The 24016-nt window shown below is 38.1% G+C and overlaps 1 long non-coding RNA gene across 1 annotated transcript; it reads right to left on the bottom strand.

Annotated features, from left to right (window-relative positions):
* Positions 1–146: 146 nt before the first annotated feature.
* LOC119729361 lies at positions 147–17992 on the bottom strand. Its single transcript, XR_005271234.1, has 3 exons — positions 17947–17992; positions 16063–16573; positions 147–1941 (listed from the first exon to the last, which is right to left on the bottom strand). It is a non-coding gene; the product is annotated as an uncharacterized LOC119729361 (long non-coding RNA).
* Positions 17993–24016: the final 6024 nt, after the last annotated feature.

Below are 24016 nucleotides of genomic sequence, written 5' to 3'. Positions count from 1 at the left end.
CAATGGGACAATATTTTGCCTTAACTGTGTTCACTGTGGTGTGACATCAATTACCCATCATGCACCTGGATTGTCAAGATTTACCATTCAGGCACTGAATTTAAAATCAATATTTAAATAATAATGTAACCAGCCCTCACATGTTCATGTACATTTTGATTTCGGTGTGAAAAGAGCGCTTGTGGTCAAATGGTCAGATGAACTTTCCTTCATGATTAACAAAAAAGTACTTCATGTTTGGATAAAACGAGGAATTTTTTAGCATACACTAAGTTTTAACTGCAAAAATTTTACGAAATGAATGTTTTTTGAATTGCTGTCAATACTTATTGTCTCTCCATGCATAATGCTAAGCTGCAAAAGGTTGAATTTCATAAAATAGTCTTGAATTTCTCATGCTTATCCTTTTTTTGGATATATTGTTTTTTTTATCTTTAATCCTTATAGACTGGCTACAAATGAGGGCTGGTTACAAATACAAGTCCATTCTGACGAAGAGCTGAGAACAAAATTAGATACCTTGATGTTCCACCCATTTGAAATTGTCAGCTTAGAATTCAAAAGTCCTTGGAGAGTAAGATAATTCTAATTTAATACTATTGTGATTTTCACAGAGCTTACTGTCTCATTTATAAAAAGTTCAATTATGGTGGCTTTTTTTGCCTGCTGCGCTTGTGTACATGTACCTCTTGCTGTAAGAGAAACGTTTTTAGATCACTTTGCTGACAAAAAAAGCTAAGGACCTTTAAGAGCTCCGTTGTCAAAATGGACTTGGTACTCTCACCCAATTCCCACCCTCAACCCTTTTTTTCAGTGGCGTAGCTTTGATGATATAGATGAGAATGCAAAATGGCCAATTACGAAAGTTGGAAACTTAATGCGAACCAAGAATGATTGATATTGCATGACCACATATCGCAAGTTACATCCAATGAGAATCTAGCAACTTAATATCTTTCTTTTTTGTAATGACTCCTCTTCAACATTTGTTCAACATGATTTTTTTGTCAACTTGAATTTTAGAGGTTTTTTTAAGATGGACTTTGATGCTAACGTTCAAGACATTTATATCCCAAAACTGAGACACATTGAGGTTTGAAAGGTCATATCTTCACTGTCATGAAGGAAAAAAAAATTAAGCTACGCCACTGTTTATTTCCCAACCCAATGTTCTAAACTTAGTTCTTTGTTGATGATTCTCTGCATCTCTCAAGTTAAATTGTGCATCAGCCATTCAAGTTTGTAGAAATTCCAGTCAATGCTGAAGCACTCTGGTACACAATCCAATGTCAAGAATTCCACAGCAGAAGATGCTGAAGTACAGTCTTGTAGGATTAGCTGGTAGCTTCTTGGTGTGCACATACATGTACATGTATGGTCCAGTCCGTAAAATGTTCTAATGGGATGCATATCCACAGAGTTCAAAACGAATCAGGAACGCAGCTGGGTGGTTTCAATAATTCATGGCAGGATGAGTCACACAGTCTACTAACAATAGCATTTTAATTTGAGTTTTTGATCACTAGACGTAAGTAGCCTTGTGGAATATGGTCCAAGCTCACCATCCACAACTGTACCAACAGTTTGTTTCTATAGTCAGTATCTCACGTCCTGTGTAATGCTCTGTGTGATGCACCAGCGAAAGTTCCTCAGGATGATGCCATAAGAGCTTGACGAGATGAGTCCGTGATTGGGGTGAAACCTGTTTCTAGCAGTCTCCGGAATAAAGGAAGTCCATGGTCGACCCCATTAGAGAAATGAATAATGCGTTTATTCTATAGTCAGTATCTCACGTCCTGTGCAATGTCCTAAGTGATACATCAGCAAAAGTTCCACATGATGATGCCAGGCAGAGCCTGATGAGATGACAGAACCCGGTTGATGATTGGAAGGTAACCTGTTTCCAGCAGTCTTGTCAATGGAGGAAGTCCGCAGTATACCCTGACAAGAGAAAACAAACAGAAAGCTTTTGATAAATACATGGGTTCCATGCCATATCTCATGCTCTTTGCCAAAGGTATTATTTTTTCTGTCTTCAGCACGTTCAAGGTCACTATTAAACTTGTTTTCAGAGGTTGACCTCAAGCAAAAAGTTTCACCTACACTCACTGTGTGTGGACTACAGGAAAATCCTGCACAACACAAGCAGCAAGTGCAACAAGTCATGAACACAGAAAATAAAACATGACTAAAACACAATACCGCAGAGGTTAAATGAAGATAATGACCAGGTGAAATTTAAGTTTTGAGGTTACAGTTAAATAAAATGAACAAAAGTTGTTAAATCGGTGTTTCCAAAAAACATTTTTTTTATTTAGTTACTTATTTTTAAAAAAAATTCAGACTACACCATATAGGCATTTTTGCTCAAAAACTTCAAGAATTCACCAACATCTACCACTCCGTAGGAATAGAAGCTAGGATTAACAGTCCTGAATCCAATTACATGTACCTCATTTCTTACAGATACAGGTATGGGGATTTTGATAAAATCAGGGGAAACTAGAGGTTCGCGTTTGTTGTTACAAACGCAGAGTGGTCGGGAAGGCATTTTTTTCATTAAACACTGCCGAGTTCAGTAATGAATATTTTTATGTAAGAACAAAGGATCACGAAATTAAATCCTTTCCAGTACAATCAATAATTTTGTGATAAAATTCAGTAAGCATTATAATTATGTACACATACAAATTATTTCTGGCTCGATGACGACATTATTCAAAAACGGGAAGTGAATACTGATTTAGTTCGGAATTGACAATGTTCGTTGTGAAGTTAAATAAGGTATAAAAATATGGAAAACATAAGTGTTTGCATTCATAACACCAAACTTCCGGTTTTATGACGTTACAGTATTTGGAAGAAAAAGTGAACATTGTAATGGATATCGTTATTTGGGCTAGATATCAGTGTTGGAGTCAAGACCTCAAAGTCCGAGACCGAGACCGAGACCGAGACCGAGACCACATAGTCCGAGACCGAGACCAAGACCGAGACTTCCCAATCCGAGACCGAGACCGAGACCTCATAGTCCGAGACCGAGACCGAGACCGAGACCTTATTTTAAAAAAACACACACACAATAACTAGCAAGTTGTGTACAAACGTGTGCACATATCAATGCAAATTTAATGCCAAAACTCTTCAAAACTTAAAAAAAAAAAAACTAATGCTGTACCATGCCTTTAGTACATTTAGGGGGTGTGCAAAATCATATTGAAATTGGAGGATTGAGGACTGTTAGGGTTGGTTTTAGGTTCTAATGGTTTGACTAATTCATACAGGTATGTGCCGTCTGTCGCTCTTTGAACATTTCTAGAGTGCGACAGAACTGAAGTGCAACTGATGGGACATGCCCGATTGAATTAGCCAAATACAGGTTTATCTCTTATTCTGATCATGATTTACTGTACTCAGCAAGTTGGTAGTAGTACTGAAGGTGAACTGACTAGTTGTCGCCATCAGTCAATACACGCACGTGACGGACGTCACGACACGCGGTTTGTTAACGGATTTTGACAAACAATCCATGCTACTAACTGAGCAGCGATATGCTGGCAATAAGCAAGCTCTCCCTGCGGAAATTCTTTTGACATGCACTATGCGTTATGATTTGCCCTGGCGATACAAGTGTCGACTCCATATTCCATAAGCAGTTAATCAAATAATTGTCTTCAAACACTCTAGCATATTTAACGGGTCTCGTCAAGGTCTTGATCCGAGACCCTTGTCCGAGACCGAGACATGTGGAGTCGAGACCGAGACCACAACATTCCGAGACCTCAAAATCGTCGAGGCCTGAAAAATATGGTCTCGAGACTAGTCTCGAGACCAAGACTTTGGTCGAGACCTCCAACACTGCTAGATATGAAGATATACGACATGGATCGAATGATATAAATTAAATTTAAAATATGATTGTTTTCAAATTCCCATAGAAGTAACTTCCGGTCTGACGATGTCATGAATTTGAAACCTTGCCAACTTATTTGTAGTTCATGAAAGAATATCAAAGGGTGATTGAGTAAAATTTGAACGGACGATTTTCAAATTAAAGAAAGCAAACACTGTTTTATGTGCCGCTAGGGGGCGCCCTTTCGAAAGGTGACATCAATTTTTTTTTCTGGCATTCATCACTACACACTATCAAAATGATATGTGAGTAGTAAAATGCTTCCGCCTTTGAATTATATTCGGTTTTTATTGCACTTCCGGTAACACCGGAAGTGAAGGTCAAGCGGTTTTATGTCCTGGGGACAAGAAATGTTTCTCACGGCATAGTCTACAACCTCACGAAAAAAACGAGCACGATTCTTTATTTACAAGACAAAAAATGTTAATCAGTTCATGGTCTATCTGATAACAGAATATAAACACTATTTTGTATAAGAGTTATAGGTGAAAGTAATTGGTCACTTTTTCAGCTAAAATCGCTTGTTGTTTGACACCCGATGACGTCATCATGACGTCAGAGTAATATGCACCACTAAGGATGAGGGTCGATATATATTGAAAGTTACAAGTTCATATCATGAACCATTTAGGAGAAAAGCCGCGGAGAAGTATTGTCTGAAAAAAAAATAAAGATTTATCAGAACAATAACAGAGAGTGGTCGGGTTGTGCCCGACCACTCAATAAGGCTGATGGCAATCTGGCTAAGTTTTTGGCAGTTTTTGGAAGCAAAAGGTGAACATTGTAATGGTATCGTTATTTGGGCTAAGATATACGACATGGATCAAATGATATAAATTAAATTTAAAATATGGTTGTTTTCAAATTCTCATAGAAGTAACTTCCGGTCTGACGACGTCATGAATTCGAAACGTTGCCAAGTTATCTGTGGTTAATCAAAGAATACCAAGGGTTGATTTGGTAAAATTTGAACCTATGGTTTTAAAAGTAAAGAAAAGAAACAATATTTTATGTGCTGCTAGGGGGCACCCTTTCGGATGATGACGTCTTCACACTGTTTTTGTGTCTGGCATTCCTCACTAAACACTTTCATAATATATGTGTCTGTAGTAAAATGCTTCCACTTTTGAGTTATATTCAGTTTTTATTGCACTTCCGGTAACACCGGAAGTAAAGGTCAAGCGGTTTTGCGTCCGGGAACACGAAATGTTTCCCACGGCATAGTCTACAACCTCACGAAAAAACGAACACAATACTCTATTTAGTTCAAAAGATATAACGCAAACTATTTTGTCAAAATTTGCCCTTAAATCGCTTGTAATTTGATACCTGATGACGTCATGATGACGAAACAAAATTTATAACATCTTCGTAACATGGTACAAGTTCACACAAGGTTTTGTGATCATACCGTGAACCGTTCGGAAGAAATGCTGCTTTGTTTTGATGTCAGGCTAACGTCTTCATTTTGAATTCACCTAACTTTGACCTTCCGGTAGACCCGGAAGTAAAGGTCAAGCGAGTTCACGTACATGACAAAAACTGTTAAGCGATTAATGGTCTATCTGATTACAGAATACAAACATCATTGATTGTTTAGTTCAAGAGTTATAGGCGAAAGTAATTGGTCACTTTTTCAGATAAAATCACTTGTAATTTGACACCTGATGACGTAATCATGACGTCAGAGTAATATGCACCACTTCGGTTGAGGGTCGAAATATATTGAAAGTTACAAGTTCATACCATATACCGTTTAAGAGAAAACCCATGGAGAAGTATTGTCCGGAAAAAAAAAGAAAGAAAGAAAGAACTAGAGGTTCGCGTTTGTTGTTACAAACGCAGAGTGGTCGGGTAGACAACTATTTTATGAAACACTGTCCAGTTAAGTTATGAATATTTTTTTATGTAAGAACATGTACCAAGGATAACGAAATTTAAACTGTCTGATAAAACTAATCATTTTGTTTCAAAATGTTTCTTTTAGGTAGTGATCAATGTCAGTATGTATTTATTTTTTTTAACTAGAAAAAAGTGAATATGGGTAGTGAATACTGATGTTATTCGGAGAGGATGCATGTTCATTGATTTGCATGTATTCATGTGTCCAATCATAACTGGAGCCATTTTAAATGGTAAGCTGTTTTCAGCATGAACTCCCAATACCTTTTGCCTGAAAAAAAACCTGAAAAAATATTTACTATCCGAAGGTAAATTTATAAACAGAAACAAACATTTATATTCGCCAAATCGCCGCTCAGAGTTCGTAAGAGGTGCCTTACCAAGACGCTCCACGAACAGCCTAAGTGCACACATTCTACTTTCCGAATCACAGTGTGAATGCAGTGTACAAGCTTAACCCCGGTTATGACACATTAACTGCGCATGCGCGCTTTTCTGTCTTGCCCTTTTTTCAAGTCCGAAGACGCGCGCAGCAATCTATTTTAGTCGTACACAAGTGACAACAGCACTTCTCCTCAGACTTTCTCAGAGTCTACGTACTAATAACTGGACATGTAAATGTACATGTACATGCACGCCCGCGAAAAGCAAACGAAAAGCCAGGCCACGTTCAGCGGGCGTGCGCGCCCGGCCTATGCCGTGGCCGAACGGCGACGCGCTATGCTTTCATTGATTTTTTGAGCGACAGACTACTATAAGGGTATTTTTGTCGGCGGTGGGTCACGTGTGTTTACAATTAGACAAGCCACGAACCTGGAACAATTGACGCCAATGTTTAAGCTATCATTCAATGGACAATTCACGATTATATCTCTCAGGATTGATTTATTTTTGAAGAATAGAAGGTCTTTTCGTTGTAACTTCCGGTCTGATGAAGGTCATTATATATACCAGTTTTCAGGCGATTACAAAACACTTCGCCACAGACGTCTATTCAAAATGCATTTTGGACATTCTTAAACCTGCCGCTAGAGGGCGGTCGAGAATTTCATGACGTCACCGGTACAAGTTTTGAAGAATATTGTCTGGCCAGAGACTAACACCGTTGAACGCAAGTTCATATCTATTTCCACTTTTAAATAATAAGCCAATAATAAGCCACTGCCGGTTTCGACCGGAAGCAAGGGTCATGTGATTTTACGTACACGTTCAAAAATAAAGACCTTAATTTACTCTATCACTTGCCGTCAACAGCAAGACGACAGATCTCATTATTGATTTTATATAGATTTTTAAAGATAAAAAATATCAAAGTTTAATTGCTTGTCACGTGACACCTGATAACGTCATCATGCCATCATTGTTCTGGCACAATCTTAGCATTCCAAGAAGACCAAGCGTCTTGAGTACAAGACTACGCGCCACGTGTTTGGCTCCGTTCCGACAAGCATGACGATGATGAAATAATGGATCTGCACTGAATGCATGTACATGTACAATGTCCTGTACATGCGGTGTACTCACGCTCACCCAGCTCTACGCTTTCATTGAATATTTGAGCGACGGACTACCGTTAGGGCATTTTTTTTCGGCGGCGGGTCACGTGTGTGAACAATTTGACAAGCCATGCGCCTGGCACAATTGACGCCAATGTTTAATCTATCATTTAACCCTTACTCTCTGAGGGTAGTTTACTGCATGTCAGTTGGTTATGCCAATGCCCTCCAGCTGCAGTTATTTGGCAGATAACAAGTCTTAACAGTGAAGGCTCCAATTGGCAGGAGTTGGAGGCCCTGGAGGGTGCCTGATACTGACCAGCTGGGGGCACTCACTTTGTTATCAGAGGACTCTCATTGTTCTCTGTGGCATGTATTGGAGTGCCTGTCCAGTTACCCTTGAAATGACATGGCAGATATTGGAGGGCCATGCAAAAAACATAGGAGATTTTCTTGAGGCACAATTGGCATGCATTGGAGGGTCAAGTAGGGTAAGGGTTAATGGACAATTTAAGATTATATCTCTCACGATTGATTTTTTAGCGATTTTTGAAGAATAACAAGTCTTTTCGTTGTAACTTCCGGTCTGATGACGTCATCGGCTTCAAACTTCACACATGTGTTGTTTGCATGAAGGTCATTATATATACCAATTTTCAAAAGATTACAGCAAACTTCGCCACAGACATCTATTCAAAATGCATTTTGGACATTTTTCAACCTGCCGCTAGAGGGCGCTCTAATATTTCATGACGTCATTGGTTACAGTTTCGAAAAGTACTTTCTTCCCGAAGACTAACATCGTTGAAAGCACGTTCATATCTTTTACCATTTTTAAATTACAAGGCACTTCCGGGTTCGACCGGTTTCGACCGGAAGTAAGGGTCGTATGATTTGACACCCATGAAGTAAATTGAAGACCCAGTATTATTCTATTGACTGCCGCTAAAAACAAGCTCCGGTCTCTCACGGTTGATTTTATATCGATTTGTAATGATTAGAAAATAGAAACACTAAATTGCTTGTAATTTGATACCTGATGACGTCATCATGACGTCAGGACAATATGCACTACTCGGGATCAGGGTCGATATGTGTTCGAAGTTACAAGTTTATATCTTGAACGGTTTAGGAGTAAACCCGCGGAGAAGTATTGTCCGGAAAAAAAAAGAAAGAAAGAAAGAAAGAAAGATTAATCGGAACAATTCTAGACAGTGGTCGGGTTGTGCCCGACCACTCAACTAGAGGTTCGCGTTTGTTGTTACAAACGCAGCGGGGTCGGGAAGGCATTGTTTTTCATTAAACACTGCCGAGTTCAGTTATGAATATTTTTATGTAAGAACAACGGATCCAGAAAATTAAATCCTTTCCAGTACAATCAATTATTTAGTGATAAAATTCAGTAAACATTATAATTATGTACACATACAAGTTATTTCTGGCTTTATGACGTCATTATTCAAAAACGGCAAATGAATACTGATGTAATTCGGCGTGGATAAATGTTTGTTGTGAAGTTTAATAACGTATGAAAATATGGAAAATATAACTGAATGTATTCATAACACCTAACTTCCGGTTTGATGACGTCACAGTATTTTGAAGCAAAGGGTGAACATTGTGGATATTGTTATTTGGGCTACGAAGAAATACGACATAATCAAATGGATATCGTTATTTGGGCTACGAAGATATACGACATGAATCAAATGATGCAATTAAATTTAAAATATTATCGTTTTCAAATTCTCATAGATGTAACTTCCGGTTGAGGATGTAATGAATTTGAAACCTTGCCAAATTATCTGTTGCTAAGGCCAAAAAAAAAATATATTCGGTCTCTGGTCAGACGAAAGTTCCGGAATTGACGCGGCCACGCGGCTTCTTTTTTTTTTTTTTTTGCTTTTTTTTTTTTTTTTTCAAGCTTGGATTGTACAGACAAGGTGGGTACTATTTTGCTTTTTTGGTGTCCTCATGTACATTAGTGTCCTCCATAATTTGCCTTGGTGCTTTCGATCATTTGCCTTGGTGCAATTTCCCATTCCTTGGTGCTCTTTGGTAAAAAAAATTTAGGAGGTGCGGAAATGGAGGGCGCTGTTGGAGCTACCGCGGAACATTTTGGAAAAAAAAAAAGATCGACGCGCATGATTAAAATCGACGCGCGCGCTGACCAGAGACCGACTTATTTTTTTTTTTTGGCCTAATCAAAGAATTTCAAGGGGCGATTTGGTAAAATTTTAACGGATGATTTTCAAATTAAAGAAAGCAAACACTATTTAATATGCCGCTAAGGGGCGCCCTTTCGAAAGATGACGTCATCACACTGTTTTGTGTCTGGCATTCCTCAATAAACACTTTCATAATATATATGTGTGTAGTAAAAAGCTTCCGCTTTTGAGTTATACTCGGTTTTTATTGATATTGATAGAATTCAATTTAAAATATGATCCTTTTGAAATGCTCATCGACGTAACTTCCGGTCCGATGACGTCATGAATTTGAACCTTGTTAAGTTATCTGTGGTTAATCAAAAAACATCAAGGGGCGATTTGGTAAAATTGGAACCAATGTTCTTCAGATTAGAGAAAACAAACACAATTTTATGTGCCGCTAGGGGTCGCCTTTTTGGATTATGACGTCATCACACTGTTTTTTGTGACTTGCATTTCTCAATAAACACTTGCATAATATAATGTCTGTAGAAAAATGCTTCCGCTTTTGCGTTATATTCAGTTTTCATTGCACTTCCGGTAACACCGGAAGTAAAGGTCAAGCTGTTTTGTGTCCGGGAACAAGAAGTATTTCTCACGGCATAGTCTACAACCTCACAAAAAAACGAACACGATACTCTATTTAGTTCAAAAGATATTGCACAAACTGTTTTGTCAAAATTTGCCCTTAAATCGCTTGTAATTTGATACCTGATGACGTCATGATGACGTAACAAAATTTATAACATCTTCGTAACATGGTACAAGTTCACACAAGGTTTTGTGATCATACCGTGAACCGTTCGGAAGAAATGCTGCTTTGTTTTGATGTCAGGCTAACGTCTTCATTTTGAATTCACCTAACTTTGACCTTCCGGTAGACCCGGAAGTAAAGGTCAAGCGAGTTCACGTACATGACAAAAACTGTTAAGCGATTAATGGTCTATCTGATTACAGAATACAAACATCATTGATTGTTTAGTTCAAGAGTTATAGGTGAAAGTAATTGGTCACTTTTTCAGATAAAATCACTCGTAATTTGACACCTGATGACGTAATCATGACGTCAGAGTAATATGCACCACTTCGGATGAGGGTCGATATATATTGAAAGTTACAAGTTCATACCATATACCGTTTAAGAGAAAACCCGAGGAGAAGTATTGTCCGGAAAAAAAACAAAGAAAGAACTAGAGGTTCGCGTTTGTTGTTACAAACGCAGAGTGGTCAGGCAGACATTTTTTTTTCAATAAACACTGCTGTTTTAAGTTATGAATATTTTTATGTAAGAACAAAGGATCACGAAATTAAATCCTGTCAGGTACAATCAATTATTTTGTGGTAAAATTCAGTAAACATTCAATGTACACTGGTTATTTCTGGCTTGATGACGTCATTATTCAAGAACGGGAAGTGAATACTGATTTAGTTCGGAGTGGATAAATGTTCATTGTAAAGTTTAATGACGTATGAAAGTATGGAAAATATACGATTATTTATTCATAACAACTAACTTCTAGTTTGATGACGTCACATTATTTTCGGCAAACAGTGAACGTTGTAATGGATATCGTAACTTTGGCTACGAAGATATACGACATAATCGGATTTTAGAACTTATGGTCGTCTTCAAGTTCTCATAGAAGTAACTTCCGGTCTGATGACGTCATGGATTTGAAACCTTGCCAAGTTATTTTTGGTTAATCAAAGCATATCAAGGAGCGATTTGGTAAAATTTGAACGGATGGTTTTCAAATTAGAAAGAGCAAACTCTGTATTATGTGCCGCTAGGGGGCGCCCTTTCAAAAGATGACGTCATCACACTTTATTTTTGTCTGGCATCCTCACTAAACACTGTCATAATTTATATGTGTGTAGGGTCATTCCATGCCAACTCAACAAATGTTGCACACCATCACCTCTTGGATTTTTTTCTTTTTTGGTGTACTGAAAGATACTTAGGAGAAATGCAAATTCTGAAAATTTGGGGTCTCTACGACTTTTCGTTCTTGCACAACAGCATTTTGAAATTTGAGGTGGGCGGGGCCAAAAGCACGTCGCGTCATGAAATTCAATGTTTAAAGGGCCATATATTTAAAACTATACCACCCAGACATTTCAAACTTGGTAATCTGGGCTATTTTTTGCTGTAGATTTCAAATATTTAAACAGAAAGAAAGTAGCTTGTTTCATTTTTAAGTTAGAGGGGCCCCAAAATGGCCCAAAACTCATCTGGACCAATGTTCGGGGGGGGGGGGGGTGTAAGTCAAAAATTGAAAATATTTTTTTTTCACCAAATTTTTTGCCTGTAATAGCCCCCAATTGAAACTACTTTCATGTAAAATCTTACACTTATATTAACTTCATTGAATGAGATATAGCCCTTGCAAAAAGCAAATTGTTTATTTTTATGATAACTTGACCCCCCCAAAAACCAACGTCAGACCTTCCGCACCAAATTTTGCTTCACATATCTTTGAGGTTGGTCCTTAGTGAAGTCCTCTGAAAAGTTTCATGTTGGTGTCTAAATGTCTTCAGTGGATAGCTGGGCTTTATAAAGAGTCTATATCTTATGATGCTGCAGGTTCCGTAACATACATGTACATGTACATGTACTTGTATTTTACGGAACCAGCACAACAAAATCCCCCGACTGTTGAAAGACTTGGGTCAAGACTACCCATTTCCTGCTCAATAAACAGTTGCCCTTAGACCTACATGTGCATTATATGCAAATTAGGTTAAATGACTTGAGAGTCTTATTCTTTCCATGTGCTCATCACACAACATGCATGTCATGTACATGTATTAATTAACCAGTTCTCACTTGCACAGCATAGTATAGCACTAACCTGAACCAAAGAGAAGTGATTCAGTTTGAGTAAAGAAAGATTAATCGTAACAGATCCAAAGAGTGGTTGGGTTGTGCCCGACCACTCAACTAGAGGTTCGCGTTTGTTGTTACAAACGCAGAGTGGTCGGGTAGACTTTTTTTCTTCAATAAACACTGCCGTGTTAAGTTATGAATATTTTTATGTAAGAACAAAGGATCACGAAATTAAATCCTGTCAGGTACAATCAATTATTTTGTGGTAAAATTCAGTAAACATTCTATGTACACAAGTTATTTCTGGCTTGATGACGTCATCATTCAAAAACGGGAAGTGAACACTGATTTAGTTCGGAGTCGATAAATGTTCATTGTAAAGTTTAAATGACGTATGAAAGTATGGAAAATATACGTGTATTTATTCATAACAACTAACTTCCAGTTTGATGACGTCACAGTATTTGGCAGCAAAAAGTAAACATTGTAATGGATATCGTAACTTGGGCTACGAAGATATACGACATGAATTGAATTTTAGAATATGGTCGTTTTCAAATTCTCACAGAAGTAACTTGCGGTCTGATGACGTCATGAATTTTAAAACTTGCCAAGGTATTTTTGGTTAATCAAAGAATTTTATTTAGAAGCGATTTGGTAAAATTTGAACGGATGGTTTTCAAATAAGACAGAGCAAACACTATGTTATGTGCGGCTAGGGGGCGCCCTTTCGAAAGATGACGTCATCACACTTTTTTGTCTGGCATTCCTCACTAAAGACTATCATAATTTATATGTGTGTAGTAAAATGCTTCCAACTTTGAATTACATTCGGTTTTCATTGCACTTCCGGTAATACCGGAAGTGAAGGTCAAGCGGTTTTGTGCCCGGGAATTAGATATGTTGCTCAAAGCACCGTCTACAACCTCACGAAAAAACGAACACGATACTCTATTTAGTTCAAGAGATATATGTCTAACTATTTTGTCAAATCGTGCCATCAAATCGCTTGTAATTTGATACCTGATGACGTCATGATGACGTAACAACATTTATAACATCTTCGTAACATGGTACAAGTTCACACTAGGTTTTATGATCATACCGTAAACCATTCGGAAGAAACTGTGCTTTGTTTTGATTTCAGGCTAATGTCTACATTTTGAATTCAACTAACTTTGACCTTCCGGTAGAACGGGAAGACAAGGTCAAGCGAGTTCACGTACCAGACATAAAATGTTTATCAATTAATGGTCTATCTGATTACGAGGTTGGAACATAATTGATCATTTTGTTCAAGAGTTATAGGTGACAGAAGATCGTCATTTTTTTAACAAAAATCGCTTGTAATTTGACACCCGATGACGTAATCATGACGTCAGAGTAATATGCACCACTTCGGATGAGGGTCGATATATATTGAAAGTTACAAGTTCATACCATATACCGTTTAAGAGAAAACCCGCGGAGAAGTATTGTCCGGAAAAAAAAAGAAAGAAAGAAAGAAAGAAAGAAAGAAAGAAAGATTAATCGCAACAAATCCAAAGAGTGGTCGGGTTGTGCCCGACCACTCAATAAATGATCATTGTTAAATTCTCCCTATAGTAATTCCGGTTCAATGACGTCATGATTATGAAAACTTGCAAATTCATTTGTGGTTATGGGATATGTAGGGGCAATTTGATGAAAATTTGATTGAGGGTTTTAACATTTCAAAAGATCAAACTGATTTTGATGTGCCGCTGGAGGGCGCCCTTTCGTGGGATGACGTCAAAATTATGTTTTTGTGATTGGCATTCGTCACTTAACACTTCCATAATGTATTAGTCTGTAGTAAAATGCTTCCGTTTTAGAGTTAGATTCAATTTCCATTGCACTTCCGGTAACACCGGAAGTAAAGGTCAAGCAGTTTTGTGTCTGGGAATAAGAAATGTTGCTCACGGCATCGTGTACAACCTCACGAAAAAAATGAATACGATACTCTATTTAGTTCAAAAGATACAGCGCAAACTGTTTTGTCAAAATTTGCCCTTAAATCGCTTGTAATTTGATACCTGATGACGTCATTATGACGTCACAAAGATTATAGCATCTTCGTAACATATGGTCTAAGTTCACACTAGTTTTTATGATCATAGTGTAAACCATTTGGAAGAAATTTTGTTTTGTTTTGATTTCAGGCTAAAGTCTTCATTTTAAATTCATATAACTTTGACCTTCCGATAGACCCGGATGTAAAGGACAAGCGAGTTCACGTACACGACAAAAAATGTTTATCAACTAATGGTCTATGTGACTACAAAGATGGAACATAAATAACTAGGCCCCCTATTTGTTTATGAGTTATAGGTGAAAGTATTTGGACAGTTTTTCCTCTAAAATCGCTTGTAATTTGACACCTGATGACATCATCATGACGTCAGAGTAATATGCACCACTTGGGATGAGGGTCGATATACACTGAAAGTTACAAGTTCATATCATATACCGTTTAGGAGAAAACCCGCGGAGACGTATTGTCCAGAAAAAAAAAAAAAAGAATTAGGCCAAAAAAAATAAGTCTCCGGTTTCTGGTATGCGCGCGCGTCACCGTAGCCATGCACGTCGGCAAAATGAAAAAGTTTTTTTTTCAATGAAAGATGACGTCTCAAAACCGCCAAACTCACTGGTTTGACTGGAATTCTGCTGCTGCACAATTTTAACGTGTTTTTAGATGGGGTTATGATCGAGAATAAGCTTTATGTGGCCTCTCTGAACTCCCATATATTTGCACTAAGTTTAGTGGGGCACCATTTGCAGTCATCAGTCGACATTTGAAGCAAAAAAGTCAGGTAAAAAAAAAAAAAAGCCGCGTCGCCGCACCACTTTTTGGACAAGCTCCATACCAGAAACCGGAGACTTTTTTTTTTGGCCTTAATCGTAACAACTCCAAAGAGTGGTCGGGTTGTGCCTGACCACTCAAAGAAAGCAAGAAAGAAAGAAAGAAGATTTATGAGAACAAATCCAGAGAGTGGTCGGGTTGTGCCCGACCACTCAATTAGTTCATGGTCTATCTGATAACAGAATATAAACACTATTTTGTATATGAGTTATAGGTGAAAGTAATTGGTCACTTTTTCAGCTAAAATTGCTTGTAGTTTGACACCCGATGACGTCATCATGACGTCAGAGTAATATGCACCACTAGGGATGAGGGTCGATATATATTGAAAGTTACAAGTTCATATCATGAACTGTTTAGGAGAAAAGCGGCGGAGAAGTATTGTCTTGGAAAAAAAATAAAGATTTATCAGAACAATAACAGAGAGCGGTCGGGTTGTGCCCGACCACTCAATAAGGCTGATGGCAATCTGGCTAAGTTGGCCTTGGATGTCATCATCAGTTATACTTGTAAAGAATAAAACTGTCTTCACTTTAGCTTTAACGTCTGAAGCAAATGATACAATTCCTATGCTAAAAGTTTACACTAATGTCTGAACCTTCCACTAATATTCAGAAAGATTACAATGGAATTAGACAGATGATTTCAAAGGAAATCATGAAAACATCTTTGTTGTTTGGCGGATCTAATATTCCTTTCAAGCTTTCATTCAAATATCTGAAAGCCTTGGCTAGGCCTCAACATACCATTTCAACAAATCTTTATCAACAACAATGAACAAATACATGAGCACCAAAATCAGCATCTGCGAATCTTCCAAGTGGTTCTCTTACCTCTGGGCTTGTCTACTGTCATCAGTCTCAGGAACGGCTGGTTGCTACATCCACCACACTGGTAAACGTGACAAACGTACAATAACTTTGTAGGTTCCATGGTACTTGTTGGTAAACATGAACTCCCCCTCAATGGAATGTGCTTGGTTGTAAGTGGTTGTAAATGTTCAGTAGTCTCGTGGTGCTATTTTTTGGTCTGTAGACTATGTACACATGTTGTTTCAACGCAGCATCAAAGATCAAATGGAGACATTGTTATGCTGTTGTTCTTTCGGAATCCTTTGCCATCTTGGTCACGAGTCGATTACTGTCCAATAAAGTAGTTCCTTTTTTTCAAAAGCTGCATGTTAATCTAGCTGCCGATGCTAATTGAGACTACAACTTTCTTCGCTGGCAAGGTCTTGAAATATGTACATGCTCATCAAACATACACCAAGGGCCTGCTGGCTCAATGACTTGTTGGATATGGGAGGATAGTGGGTGGCTTCCTTGGTAAGAGCAGACTGACTTCCTGAAAGAGACATTGGAGATTATAAATTTAAGAATCTTTCATTTTTTCATCATGGGCAGTGCATAAGATCAAAATACGGTAGGACACCGACCGTTTGCCAACCATTTACCATACTATATTTTGTGCAAACCAAAATGGATGTAGTCAATCAGTGAAATTTGTTCTGTAATGGATTTATGGGCACCAATCCTATTAGCCCCACTAGTGTGGTGTCGGTATTGCTGCGCTGTTCAGGAGAATGAATACATACACTTTTTATGTTATTTGACCCTAACTGTACGCCAAACAGTTTTGGCGATGAAAATAATGTCATTGAAAGAGGGCAGATTTTATGTCTAGATTTTGGGGCAATTTCCACAAGAAATTTTGTCACACAAAAATTCTCTGAACATAAACGTCCAATAAAATATAAAAATCATGGACACAGAAGCTGGGGGCAACATCCAAGAAGGGGATATATTTACGGCTTGAAATACGTTTGCGTATGCCACAAAAGGCAATCGTGTAAAGTGACCTTTTCAACCTAAAGCAGATTCTCTCAATTCTAGTGACACCTTGATTTTTATTTTTCTAATTTTGAACAGTCCTTGGGCAAGTTGGGGTAGAAATAAAGATTTTCCCAAGCGGTTTACAGTTGGTGCCGTACGATTCAGCGCGCCTGTGCGTTCACAGTACATCGGGCAGTGGCTGCCATATTTAATTTGTTGCATATGTTGCATTTTGTCGTTGTCGTCATTTTACCCCTAAATTTCCCTCAAAAAGTCAAAACCCTTCCTTCACTTTATGGCATAGGCTGCATGTTCTTGATGTCGCCATCTCTAGCTTGGTAGGCCAAATAATTTAAAAGTGAATTAACTTTGTTCCCGAAATGCAACCTTTAGTTTATTTTCAACCATTGATAATAAATATGTCCTTAAAAAATCAAATTTAGCAGGGAAAATATTGAAATATTTACTGAGAAAACAAGTTACAAATCTTAAGTCATGTAAGTAAAGACCTGTCTCATACGGTTTGTGCACAGTGTGACAAGTGATGGCCAGATATGGGAATCTTTCTATAGGATTTATAGTAATTTAAAACGATATTAAACATACAAATTTCGGTGATTTCAGGACAACGGTAGTCCTTTATCCCCCCCCCCCCCCTAAAACAGCCCCACGCCGCCCCCCCCCCCCCCCCGCCCAAGAATGCAAATTTTCCCGACACGTTAGTATCAGTTCACACTCACAATTTCCCTTCCTAACTCAGGACGTACAGCCTTAATTTCATCTCAAATTGTCTCCGAGGTTTCTCGATATATTAACAAACCATGTGACACAACAAAATTGGCTCAATTCTCGCAAAAACCTGATAAATTACTTGTTAAAACTCACCTAGCTCCGGTCGAAAAAAGCCGCACGTGCACGGTAGCCATCTTTGATGTTGGGCATTTTTAATTAGCCAATCACAAGTAGCCGGCCCTGGCTTCATGCATTATGCATGACGGGTTGGTAGTCTTGTGATTGGTCATTAATTCCCGTGGACGGAAATTTCTGCCGTTTATTGTTTTGTTATACTTCTTTTTATACATCAAAGTAAATATGACTAAATTTGCGAACTCTAAATTCAGTGCTAGTAGTAGTTTATCTTCACATATAATCAAGGGTTGATCCAGAGAGTCTACCGCCGGGGGGTGGGCAAAATTAGGGCTCCTCAAGTGAAAAATGGCATAAATATTTGAGAAATTTTGGTAACTGCTGGGGGGGGGGGGGCATGTATGATATATTCCAACAATGCAAGTCTACAATCATTCTCTCTCAGTAGTCACCGAGTTGAAACTTGCCACGTAGCTCATCATTATTATCTTTTTGGGGAAGGGGTGGATTCATTCAATTTTTTTGTCAATGCAATTATTTAGTACTGTATTATATTTATATATATCCTGTTATATTGGGGATTCTACTGTTGGATTTGTCCAATACAAATTGGGGGGGGGGGGGGCGCTGATTGGCTAGGGTAAAATTGTACATGTATTTGGCCAAACAGTCTGCTCTAACCTTGCATAATCTTTGTGGATCTGTGAACAAGAGGTCCACAGGATGAAGGAGGCCTGAACGCTTTGTGGACTTGCACACGTCCACACTAAGTCCCCCCCCCCCCATTTTTTCCCCTCCGGTTTTCTTGACTACACCCAACTTCTCTTCCTATTAAAAATGCATTTCTCTTAAATAACTGAACACTGCTTCCTTGACAATTGGCCTTGTTGTCTACACTGTCTCATAAGAAACATATAAACCAAACAAAAAAAACACAAGTACTCCAGAACTGAAATTCCAAATTCATTTCATGCATAAATTGTTTACTTGATCAAAGTAACAGTTCACATTTCGTTTTATGAATCAGAAAAAGAACAAATAAAGAGAACCAACCCACCTTCAAATTAAAGCTTTTACATTCTTAACATGATTCCAGAAATTTAGAAAACAGTGGTCTCAAGCTTAATACTCTGTGATTGCGTAGGTTATAATGGTTTCGGTCACCCATGTTGGCGATACCTTTTCTTCAGTATAACTTTCCAACCAATCAAAACAGGGTTTACAATTTGAATTGGGATCTAACAAGTGGTGTGGATTGTGATGTTATTCTTAATTTGGACCGCTTTAGGTCTCAACTGTACAAAAAGCAGCTTTTCTTGAGGTACATTTTGCAGTGTATTGCATCTATCACAAAATCAATAGTTATTATGTTGCAGTTACAGTGAAATCTTGGTAAATCAAACTTCAAGGGAACAGGTTTTCAACATTTGACTTCAGCAGAGTTTTGAGTTAAGCAGGGTTGTTTATCATTGTTATTCTACTGAAGGCAATTGATTCTTTGTTTAACTTTACAGTTTTTTGAGTTATCAGAGTTTGACTTATCAAGATTTCACTGTACCTGTTAGTGACAAGTACAGTTTCTGCTCACAAAGTAAAATCTCCAAAGGACGGAATAAATCAGCACAGAAACAATACCACTGTCAAAATTACTTAGTATAGGGAAGACTATCAATAGGTAGGTCTACGTTGGCAGATGTTGCTAAAACAACATCTAAAAACAAAACAAAGAAATTTAAATAAACAAAAAGGCACTCCTCTACAATCTAGAAGTGAACTTGTTCTGTTACTATAGTCCAGAATTAAATTCATCCAATATTGGAATAAAAAAAATAAACGAAAAATGAAACTTTTTAGTATCTGGATCCTTAAGGTTCCAACTGCACTTTCACAATCTACACTAAATACAACTGGCAAGAAGATATGTATTGCATGAAATATACTGTACAAGTAGAAACAAACTTTATGTTTAAGCCCTGTCATTAGGCCTTTTCTAAACACCATGCTGCTGCCATGCTGAACTCAAATGAATTGAGCTCTGCACCTGCTTGGCTATAGACCATTATCATTAGCCATTTTTATTTGTTCCCCATTCAAATCAACATGACCATAGCGAGGCTGCAAGGAAAATAGTCTGGTTCCTTTTTGAACCAAAAACATTATCATTACGTAGCATTATTGGATACAGGAAACATGACTGAAATGGTGGCAGCATGATAAAGGTCTATAGCATGGGAGCTGCTCTAAATACCAAGCTTTAATTGCTTAATGTATCCAGAGTACCCTGCCATTATAAAAATATTTTTTCAAGCAGTTCAAAGTACTTATTGCGCCATCAAGTATTCGCACCACATTCACTCCCCACGTTGCAGACGCAAGAGAGGTGAGCAGCACAAAATGGCAGTGTTGCTACTGCCATTCAGAAAATATCACGGCAGACCTTGTCAAGCCAAAGGAAGTAGAGCCAAAACGTCTAAATTGCTGTGCTGACACACAATTTAGAACAGGCCTCAGTTGCTTTGAAAAGTTGAAGTAAACCATTCAACAGTATCTGATAGACTATGACTATACAAACCCAAAAAAAAATATCGGGGGGGGGGGGAACCTTTGATTACTTTTATAAAAAAAAATCTTTATACTTCAACCTGCAGAGTTTGCCTACTTAAACATTGTACAGATTTTACAATTTTGTACTCTCAATTTTCATTATATATTTCAAAACAGCTGCAGTCCATATTACTCAATATTCAATACAAAGAAAATACTCTTCATCTGGTAAAATATCACCATTTCAGACCCTTTTCTTGGTTTTCCAAACCATGCAATCACATTGCAAAAAGACAGTAGCAAAAAAAAAAAAGTTAATTCAATTAATAGAATTTCATTTTCTTCAACATTGTTTGCAACAAACTATACATTAGAATAAAAAAGAAGGAATGGACAAATGTTGCCCAAAAGTACACACATTCCGTCTCATAAAAATATGCATTTCAGAAATTATGAAATGAGTCCATTTTCCACTTAAATGGGCTGATACCTTACAAACATAAAGTACTGGCCCAACTCAAGGCACGACAATCAACAATGCAAGGAACAGAACTCCATTCCATAAAGACTGTGTCCAGTAAACACTGCAAAGAGCATGCTAACACTACTCACAAGGCAGAATTTTCTCAAATAATTATACCTAATAACCAGTTCACATGCTCATGCAAGCTCTGGGCATATCTGGGCCACGTTTCAGAATTCTGATGTAGCCTACTGTGTCTGCAGCTGCAGTATAGATAAATTCAGCGAACAAAATTAGAAACCATTTTTGAGGTGGAACCATGATCGCACGCATGCCGCATGTGTTCTTAAAGACAAGTGCGCACGGTAACCTTATTGGATGATTTGATAAACCTATTGGACACAGGAGCATAAAGTGTGTGCATACTAGCTGAGTGGACTCGCGCGAGTCTGGTTCCACCTCAGAAAATGGCCGTCATTGAATTAGTCTATACATGTAGTTGTAAAATGTAAAAAAAATCAAAAATTGACATGATTTAGTACTTGACTCAAAATTCTACATCAACATGGCTTCGACAAATGTGGTCAACCGATGTGCTAAATTTTCACAACGCAGCAGGTACTTATATGAGAATATCCTTGCACACAACCTCCCAACATCAATAGTCATAATGTGATAGGTAACAATACCAAGATGGCCTCCACTAGAACACCACAGGATTCTGTCATGTGCACTTGGTGCAGCGTCTGACATAATTTCTTTGAAAGAAATATCCGTGGCTATAAAATCAAAAATATTCTGCACACCATCCTCAAACACAAATCCCTTTCATCTGTACACGTGCACATCAACTAATCCTACATTTTAGCATTTAAATCATGATTATTTCTCTGATTGAGTAAACATTAACAATTTTTTTTTTAACAGATACAAATACATAACACCCATGAGTTAAATGCCCGAGTACTTAATGCATGCAACACTGGCCTAAATAGAATGACGTCACTAGTTCTAAAGTATCAGCTGCAAATCTAAAACCACGGGTTTGTTAATAGACAGTCACATTTTATGCAAAGGAATAAGATTCACCAATATTTACACATCACAACAGTCCCAAATCTACTAGGATAAAAATGAAGGGGGAAAAAAGAAAAAGACCACTGTTTACCACACTACGGAATTATTAGACATGAGAGCAAGTCCTTAGATTGGGGTGTTGTCGATAACAAACTCACTAACTCCAAGTAGAAAGCTTGACTAGGCACTGAATAACTATCTTCTTGCATCATGTCAGTCCCCAAACAGTCCCACTATAAGGACCTCAGCCCCCTCAGGTCGTCTTGTGATTCGCTTGCGCCATGACGGAACAAGCCTTGGTTTAAGCATTCGTCGATTGTGTCTGTGATGGTATCTGACAGCTAAAAACAAAAACACTGGCTGCGCGCTATGCACTGTGCGGATCGCAAACAGCAACCTCACGTCGCTAAAATATGCAAATAGGTTGGCAGTGAATGGCCAGATACCATCACGTGTACGGAAGCTATCGATGAATGCCTTGGCCAAGGCTAGTTCTGTCGCAGCGAAACCAAATCTTAGGTCACCCCGAGGGCTGCTTAAGGAATACTTCTTTGAATGAAGGAACAATGAAGCGATTAGTCAAGAATAGTGAAGTGTATTAAATACTTTTGGCCAAAAGCCCACTGCATATGAATAATCAGACTTCTATACATCTATGTGTTTACTAATGTACCATTCAAGTCCCAGGTACATGTACGTATCTTTTGGGGTTTAATTTAAGGTATTTTTTCATTTTCAAGGATTCACCAGTGGAAAATCAGATAAGTAATGTTCAAAATGAATATATACAACGTTCACAATTACATGAATGGAATAGTCCTTGCAGTATCTGGGACTAATCATCAGCTGGCTTTATACGACAACTAACATGTTGCCTAGTTACAGATGTGAATTAATGACATGGGCCATTGCTACTTTTTCAAGTACTTATATTGGGACTGTTGGTGAATGATGCGATGCAAGAGCTTAGTCTTCTTTGCTGTGCCAGGAATTTTTACCTGGAGTTCAGTGGGTTTTTACAGACAACATCCAATGTAAGGCCTTTGCCACAAGTCAGAAGAATTAGGTACATCAGTACTAGCTACGGAAGTGACATTGCATCAAACAGTACAAAAGGATAGAAAACAGTATCCTACTTATAAGTTGTGAACAAACCCCAAGATATCAACTTGGTATCTAATTCCATTCTTAAAAAACCTGTCAATGGAACACAATACAGGCACATGAATCTCACAGAATGGGCAATGGTAAGGCTGTCCAAATTTAATTCGGGCGTTTCACAATGCAGTGCGCCACCAAGAGTTTGCCATAGAGAGTTCATTTTTCCCGGTGCATTGTGGGAAATGGTCGACAAATTCGCAGCGCGGGACATTTGAAACAGTTGTTTTTTTTCTAGTCATTAGTTTCGTAAGCATGATTCGAGTATCTGTTTGCCCTTTTCTTTGCCTTTTATCAATACGAGTTTTTTGGAAGGCAGCTAAACGCTATGCCCCAATCTATAACAAAAATTAGCTCGTTGTCTACTGACACTCGTTCAAACGGGCCATGTTTTGTCGACAGTAAACTTGAATAATGGAATAATTGAATAATGGACTCTCCACGACAAACTCTTGGTGGCGCACTGCATTGTGAAATGCCCGAATTGTATCAATTACTTGAAACTGTGCTTGACCGAATATTCAGATTTTCAAAAATTGTCAGCTGCAACTGTTTTGCCAGTCAAGAGTTGCACGCAGAGCGGGCCAGTAATAATTTGCAAGTGGTGATCAACATGGGCCGCTGGAGTGTTTTCTAGTAAGTATTTTATAACTGTCCAGGGCTTTAACCTGCTAAAAGGATGGGAATAATGAATCACCATCGACCAAAAAGTTACAGACGACAAAAAAAGTAGCACCGCAACTTTACGATAAAATAACCTCACAGTCATGTGTGTGGGTGAATTGTCTTTTTGTCTGAATATTCAAACTGGCAAAAAGCTATTCGAATAATCGCTTCATGATCGAA

The sequence above is a fragment of the Patiria miniata genome, unplaced genomic scaffold (assembly GCF_015706575.1).
Source record: "Patiria miniata isolate m_02_andy unplaced genomic scaffold, ASM1570657v1 HiC_scaffold_20, whole genome shotgun sequence".
Taxonomy (NCBI): domain Eukaryota; kingdom Metazoa; phylum Echinodermata; class Asteroidea; order Valvatida; family Asterinidae; genus Patiria; species Patiria miniata.
The sequence above is the reverse complement of the archived record's forward strand: the minus strand, read 5'-3'. Positions and strand labels throughout refer to the sequence as shown.